Raw genomic sequence first — 5,787 nt, forward strand, 5'->3', positions numbered from 1 at the left:
TCCTTCACCGGCGGGCGGTCCACGCCGGCGGTGACTCCTGTCCTCGACTTCTTCGACTGTTCCCGCGTCCCCCTCGGGCTGCAGCCATGGCCTTTGTGAGTTCAATCACCCTCTTCTCTGTGTTCGTTGTAACTAGATCTGAAAGCATGTGGTCGTAGGGTTTGATGTGCAAACATGTGGTAGGGTTTGATCTGTGAGCATATGGTAGATTGTGATGTTGTGGTAGCTTTTTAATGGTGGATTTGTAGCATGCTAGAGTAGTATGATAGTGATGAACACGATAGATTCATAGCTAGTTGGCTAGTTGTGATGTATGCTCCTTCTTTCATAGATCATTCGGTATTGTGTGTGTTATGCTTATTGTCAATGTGTGCTACGATTATGGCACATGACCACGCAAACCCAAGATCTTAGTCAGGCCCTTGTGTAGTAACGAAATATGTCTACCAGATGGGGTGAATGGGAGTTTTTAAGATTTCTTCGAAAATATCAAAACTCTCCGAACCCAGCAGCAAAGCGAATGAAAACAGTGTACAGTGAGCGAATACAAACTAAAGAACGAGAATTAAAAGCATGCATCGAGACAAATCACATGATTGAAACAGTTCGAATGTAAAGAGGAGTAGCAGAGGTAACCAGTGATGCTCGATGGCAATAAGGAATTTGGTAGACCAGTTCGCCCTTCTGCACAAGGATTACGTCTGGTTAGAGGGGTTGTGATTTAATACAGAAGATAAACTCTCTTCGCCCTATTCTCCTCGACAATTAGCTCGTCAACCAATGTCGGTCACTCGTGGCAGATACTTGAGGCGACCTCCGACCCTTTATAGACTTCTTCTTCGAGAACCACAATTACTCTTAGTCTTTGAAGAAATTGACGCATAACCGTCTAGAGAGTTTGCAGCTCTCAAGAGTAATAGGCGGAGCGTACTGGACTTAGATTTGAGTGATGCTGAACCACTATCTATTTTTTCGGCTCTAGGGGTTTTCTCTCAGTGGATTTTAAACTCAAATCACTCTGGAGAGGGGGTTGCTCAACAATCTTCTCACAATCAAACGGAGCAGCCACCGGATAACGCCGGTGAGGGGTGGCTATTTATAGCCGCAGCCTTCCCTGGTGGGAAATTACCATTTTGGACACGCAGTCCAGCCAATGGCCAATCGACATGTTTACAACGGTCAGATTTCAAGAGCAACGATATCATTACTTGAGGAACAAGTAATGCTAATGTGACGCCCCCGATTCAATCGCACACTAATCATACACGCAAATGTGTACAATCAAGATCAGGGACTCAGGGGAAGATATCACAACACAACTCTACAAATAAAACAAGTCATACAAGCATCATATTACAAGGAAGGGGCCTCGAGGTCTCGAATACAAGAGCTCGATCATAGACGAGTCAGCGGAAGCAACAATATCTGAGTACAGACATAAGTTAAACAAGTTTGCCTTAAGAAGGCTAGCACAAACTGAGATACAAATCGACAGAGGCGCAGGCCTCCTGCCTGGGATCCTCCTAAACTACTCCTGGTCGTCGTCAGCGGGCTGCACGTAGTAGTAGGCACCTCCCGAGTAGTAGTAGTCATCATCGACGGTGGCGTCTGGCTCCTGGGCTCCAACGTCTGGTCGCAGCAATCGAGTATAGAAAGGGGAAAAGAGGGAGCAAAGCAACCGTGAGTACTCATCCAAAGTACTCGCAAGCAAGGAGCTACACTACATATGTATGCATTGGTATCAAATGGAATAAGGATATCCTATGTGGACTGAACTGCAGAAAGCCGGAATAAGAGGGGGATAGCTAGTCCTTTCGAAGACTACGCTTCTGGTAACCTCCACCTTGCAGCAGCAGGAGAGAGTAGATGGTAAGTTCACCAAGTAGCATCATATAGCATAATCCTAACCGATGATCCTCCCCTCGTCGCCCTGTGAGAGAGCGACCACCGGTTGTATCTAGCACTTGGAAGGCTGTGTTTTATTAAGTATCCGATTCTAATTGTCATAAGGTCAAGGTACAACTCCAAGTCGTCCTGTTACCGAAGATCACGGCTATTCGAATAGATTAACTTCCCTGCAGGGGTGCACCACATAACCCAACACGCTCGATCCCATTTGGCCGGACACACTTCCCTGGGTCATGCCCGGCCTCGGAAGATCAACACGTCGCAACCCTACCTAGGCACAACAGAGAGGTCAGCACGCCGGTCTAAATCCTATGGCGCAGGGGTCTGGGCCCATCGCCCTTTGCACACCTGCACGTTGCGAACGCGGCCGGAAGCAGACCTAGCCTAGCAGGCGTTCCAGTCCAATCCGGCACGCGCCGCTCAGTCGCTGACGCCACGAAGGCTTCGGCTGATACCACGACGTCGAGTGCCCATAACTATCCCCGCGTAGATGGTTAGTGCGTATAGGCCAGTAGCCAGATTCAGATCAAATACCAAGATCTCGTTAAATGTGTTATCTTGAAATAACTGCGAACGCCGACCAGGGCCAGGCCCACCTCTCTCCTAGGTGGTCTCAACCTGCCCTGTCGCTTCGCCACAAAGTTTCACTCAGAGGGCCGTCGGGACAAACATCCTTTCGGACCCAATCCGTGAATCACTCGCGGGTACTCCTACGAGCCGACCCGTCTTTAGTTACCACAAGTATCATATATTATGTACATAAGTATATACCCGTGATCAACTCCCAAGTGATCACGGTGTTGGAAATATGCCCTAGAGGCAATGATAAAAGTATTATTATTATATTTCCTTGTTCATGATAATTGTCTTTTATTCATGCTATAACTGTATTATCCGGAAATCATAATACACGTGTGAATACATAGACCACAATATGTCCCTAGTGAGCCTCTAGTTGACTAGCTCGTTGTGATCAACAGATAGTCATGGTTTCCTGGCTATGGACATTGGATGTCGTTGATAACGGGATCACATCATTAGGAGAATGATGTGATGGACAAGACCCAATCCTAAGACTAGCACAAAGATCGTGTAGTTCGTTTGCTAGAGCTTTGCCAATGTCAAGTATCTCTTCCTTTTGACCATGAGATCGTGTAACTCCTGGATACCGTAGGAGTGCCTTGGGTGTATCAAACGTCACAACGTAACTGGGTGACTATAAAGGTGCACTACAGGTATCTCCGAAAGTATCTATTGTTTTATGCGGATCAAGACTGGGATTTGTCACTCCGTGTAAACGGAGAGGTATCTCTGGGCCCACTCGGTAGGACATCATCATATGCGCAATGTGACCAAGGAGTTGATCACGGGATGATGTGTTACGGAACGAGTAAAGTGACTTGCCGGTAACGAGATTGAACAAGGTATTGGATACCGACGATCGAATCTCGGGCAAGTAACATACCGATAGACAAAGGGAATTGAATACGGGATTGATTAAGTCCTTGACATCGTGGTTCATCCGATGAGATCATCGTGGAACATGTGGGAGCCATCATGGGTATCCAGATCCCGCTGTTGGTTATTGACCGGAGAACGTCTCGGTCATGTCTACATGTCTCCCGAACCCGTAGGGTCTACACACTTAAGGTTCGATGACGCTAGGGTTATAAAGGAAGTTTGTATGCGGTTACCGAATGTTTTTCGGAGTCCCGGATGAGATCCCGGACGTCACGAGGAGTTCTGGAATGGTCTGGAGGTAAAGATTTATATATGGGAAGTCCTATTTTGGCCACCGGAAAATGTTAGGGATTTTTGGTATTGTACCGGGAAGGTTCTAGAAGGTTCCGGAGTGGGGCCCACCTGCATGGGGGGACCCACATGGACGTGGGTAGTGGGGGCAAGGCCCCACACCCCTGGTCAAGGCGCACCAAGATCCCCCCTTAGAAGGAATAAGATCATATCCCGAAGGGATAAGATCAAGATCCCTAAAAAGGGGGGATAACAATCGGTGGGGAAGGAAATAATGAGATTTCTTTCCTCCCACCTTGGCCAACGCTCCAATGGACTTGGAGGGCAAGAAACCAGCCCCTCCACCCCTATATATAGTGGGGAGGCGCATGGGAGCTATACACGAAGTTCTGGCACAGCCCTACCTCTCTTCCTACTCCTCTCCCATGGTGCTTGGCGAAGCCCTGCTGGATTGCCACGCTCCTCCACTACCACCACGCTGTTGTGCTGCTGTTGGATGGAGTCTTCCTCAACCTCTCCCTCTCTCCTTGCTGGATCAAGGCGTGGGAGACGTCACCGGGCTGTACGTGTGTTGAACGCGGAGGTGCCGTCCGTTCGGCACTAGGATCATCGGTGATTTGAATCACGACGAGTACGACTCCATCAACCCCGTTCACTTGAACGCTTCCGCTTAGCGATCTACAAGGGTATGTAGATGCACTCTCTTTCTACTCGTTGCTGGTCTCTCCATAGATAGATCTTGGTGACACGTAGGAAAATTTTGAATTTCTGCTACGTTCCCCAACAGTGGCATCATGAGCTAGGTCTATTGCGTAGATTCTTTGCACGAGTAGAACACAAAGTAGTTGTGGGCGTTGATTTTGTTCAATATGCTTACCATTACTAGTCCAATCTTGTTTCGACGGTATTGTGGGATGAAGCGGCCCGGACCGACCTTACACGTACTCTTACGTGAGACAGGTTCCACCGATTGACATGCACTTGGTGCATAAGGTGGCTAGCGGGTGCCAGTCTCTCCCACTTTAGTCGGAACGGATTCGATGAAAAGGGTCCTTATGAAGGGTAAATAGCAATTGGCATATCACGTTGTGGTTTTGCGTAGGTAAGAAACGTTCTTGCTAGAAACCCATAGCAGCCACGTAAAACATGCAAACAACAATTAGAGGACGTCTAACTTGTTTTTGCAGGGTATGCTATGTGATGTGATATGGCCAAGAAGAATGTGATGAATGATATGTGATGTATGAGATTGATCATATTCTTGTAATAGGATTCACGACTTGCATGTCGATGAGTATGACAACCGGCAGGAGCCATAGGAGTTGTCTTTATTTATTGTATGACCTGCGTGTCATTGAAGAACGCCATGTAAACTACTTTACTTTATTGCTAAACGCGTTAGTCATAGAAGTAGAAGTAGTCGTTGGCGTGACAACTTCATGAAGACACGATGATGGAGATCATGGTGTCATGCCGGTGACAAGATGATCATGGAGCCCCGAAGATGAAGATCAAAGGAGCTATATGATATTGGCCATATCATGTCACTACTCTATTTGATTGCATGTGATGTTTATCATGTTTATGCATCTTGTTTACTTAGGACGACGGTAGTAAATAAGATGATCCCTTACAACAATTTCAAGAAGTGTTCTCCCCTAACTGTGCACCGTTGCTACAGTTCGTCGCTTCTAAGCACCACGTGATGATCGGGTGTGATGGATTCTTACGTTCACATACAACGGGTGTAAGACAGTTTTACACAGCGAAAACACTTAGGGTTAACTTGACGAGCCTAGCATGTGCAGACATGGCCTCGGAACACGGAGACCGAAAGGTCGAGCATGAGTCGTATGGTAGATACGATCAACATGAAGATGTTCACCGATGGTGACTAGTCCGTCTCACGTGATGATCGGACACGGCCTAGTTGACTCGGATCATGTGATCACTTAGATGACCAGAGGGATGTCTATCTAAGTGGGAGTTCATAAGATGAACTTAATTATCCTGAACATAGTCAAAAGACCTTTTGCAAATTATGTCGTAGCTCGCGCTTTAGTTCTACTGTTTAGATATGTTCCTAGAGAAAATATAGTTGAAAGTTGATAGTAGCGATTATGCGAT

The sequence above is a fragment of the Triticum dicoccoides genome, chromosome 2A, assembly GCF_002162155.2.
Source record: "Triticum dicoccoides isolate Atlit2015 ecotype Zavitan chromosome 2A, WEW_v2.0, whole genome shotgun sequence".
Taxonomy (NCBI): domain Eukaryota; kingdom Viridiplantae; phylum Streptophyta; class Magnoliopsida; order Poales; family Poaceae; genus Triticum; species Triticum dicoccoides.